The sequence below is a fragment of the Apium graveolens genome, chromosome 1 (assembly GCF_009905375.1).
Source record: "Apium graveolens cultivar Ventura chromosome 1, ASM990537v1, whole genome shotgun sequence".
Classification (NCBI taxonomy): Eukaryota; Viridiplantae; Streptophyta; class Magnoliopsida; order Apiales; family Apiaceae; genus Apium; species Apium graveolens.
Genome location: NC_133647.1, coordinates 122,156,036 through 122,158,346, shown reverse-complemented (window position 1 = coordinate 122,158,346; position 2,311 = coordinate 122,156,036). Strand labels below are relative to the sequence as shown.

Genomic DNA, 2,311 nt, shown 5'->3' with positions numbered 1-2,311 from the left:
TTTATGGGACTATTATATAAGTAGATTTGAGACGTTTTCATAGAAAATATGAAAGAGATTATGTTTTAGATTGTGTTTTGCGCAAGAAGCGAAGGAGATAAGAAAGAAGACCGATTTAGCACACCGCAACGAAGAGGAAGCATATATTCTTGTGATTCTTGTTTCGTTGTAACGTTGGATGCTAGTTTTCTTGCTTTGACTTATTTACTCTTGTGACGTACTCTGTTTTAATATAATTAGTTTAGTTATTATTTTCTTGTGTCGTTTATCATGATTTCATATGAACCCATGATGGCGATAAGTTCTATTATGGGCTAATCGTGATCATGGGGTTGCAACGGATTTATTATGAAATTCTTTAGTTAATTGTTTAATACTTTAGTGTGTGATGATTGCATGATATCTAGTATTGGTTGTGCGTATTCGTCTTATGTGCGTCGCGAACATATAAGATAGGGTGTTAATCTCTTGTGAAGTGACGGTGGATTTTGAGATTTAGAACTTGCCATGCTAGCATAGGTTCATGTACGTTGTGCATGATTAGTGGGTAACTCTAACAGTTTTATTTGCCTTATGTAATCAAAAGGAATAACTTGTGCTTAAATCGTTGTGTTGTCAATTTCTGTAGACATATAGGAACTCAACATAATTGATGACTATTCAACTTCTATCTTAATTGTGGATGCTTGGTAGAATGGTATTAGTACAATGAAAGTTGGCTTTTATCAGTTTCGTGTTATTCGATTAATATCATCACTGTCACATGCTAAAGGTAATAACAATGGCTATAGAAGGAAGTAATAATGAAGTTGTGATCTCATGAGTATTTTATTATTGATAAATTGAAGTGTTAGTTAAGTGGTTAAGTAAGTAGTTAATTATAGTTAATATTTAATCAACAATTTTAAGTGTTATCTTAACATTGAGAAGTAATCATACATTGGTGAGTGAGTTTAATTAGACAATAACTTAGTCTGAGTCTCTGAGGGAACGAACTAGAAAGTATTATATATTACTTGCGAACGCGTATACTTGCGTGAATATTAGTGCGTGATTTCGCCCTAACAAGTTTTTGGCGCCGCTACCGGGGACTCGGCGTATTTGTTTAGTTTATGTACTTACCATCATTGGTCATTAGGACTCAGTGATTAGGACGTAGTAGTTAATTACTCTTTTCGGTTGTGTTTCAGGTACTTAAGCAAGCGTTTATGCAAACTCGTTCTCGTGCTCGCAAGAGGACCTTAGATACAGCTGAGGAGAAAGACGAAGTTCTTGATACTCCGGAGAAGTTAGATTTTGAGAATTCGGATTCAGGAACTGAGCAGAAAGAACCAGTAAACATGGGAGATCGTATTGTTCAAGCTGATCCAGCTCTTATGGATTTTTCTCGGCCTAAAATTGATGACATTCAGTCAAGCATCCTTCATCCGGCTATTCAAGCTAACACCTTTGAAATCAAGCCGGGCACTATTCAGATGGTGCAGAATTCTGTTTCTTTTGGAGGAGCGGCAACTGAAGACCCCAACATGCACATAAGGAATTTTGTCGAGATCTGCAGCACTTTTAAGTATAATGGCGTGACTGATGAGGCTATCAAGTTGAGGCTTTTCCCATTCTCACTGAGGGATAAGGCTAAAGACTGGTTACATTCTGAACCAGCTGGGTCCATCACTACGTGGCAAGATCTTGCGCAAAAGTTTCTGGTGAAGTTTTATCCAATGGCAAAGACTGCTGCTATGAGGAGTGCACTTACTCAGTTTGCGCAGCAACCTACAGAATCTATGTGCGAGGCTTGGGAACGCTACAAGGAAATATTGAGAAAATGTCCACATCATGGAATGCCGGATTGGATGGTAATCACTGGTTTTTATAATGGTTTGGGGGCCCAATCTCGGCCCATACTCGATGCAGCAGCTGGAGGCGCCTTATGGGCTAAAAGCTATACTGAGGCGTATAATCTTATCGAGACGATGGCTGTAAATGAGCATCAAAACCCAACTCAGAGGATGACGTCAGGCAAGGTAGCAGGTATTCTGGAAGTTGATGCAGCCACCGCTATTGCAGCCCAGCTCCAAGCGCTATCAATGAAGGTTGATTCTTTGGCTACGTATGGAGTTAATCAAATAGCTATGGTTTGTGAGCTTTGTGCAGGTTCTCATGCTACGGATCAGTGTTCTCTTGTCAACGAATCTGTTCAGTATGTGAATAATTATCAGCGACAACAGCAGCCTGTGCCAGCAACCTATCATCCTAACAACAGAAATCATCCAAATTTCAGCTGGGGGAATAATCAGAATGCTATTCAGCCACC

General features: G+C 39.2%; 1 non-coding gene across 1 annotated transcript; it reads right to left on the bottom strand.

Moving 5' to 3' along the window:
* Window positions 1-1,733: 1,733 nt before the first annotated feature.
* Window positions 1,734-1,840, bottom strand: LOC141683600 (small nucleolar RNA R71). The gene has a single exon (XR_012560366.1). It is a non-coding gene; the product is annotated as a small nucleolar RNA R71 (small nucleolar RNA).
* Between the last annotated feature and the right edge of the window lie 471 nt (window positions 1,841-2,311).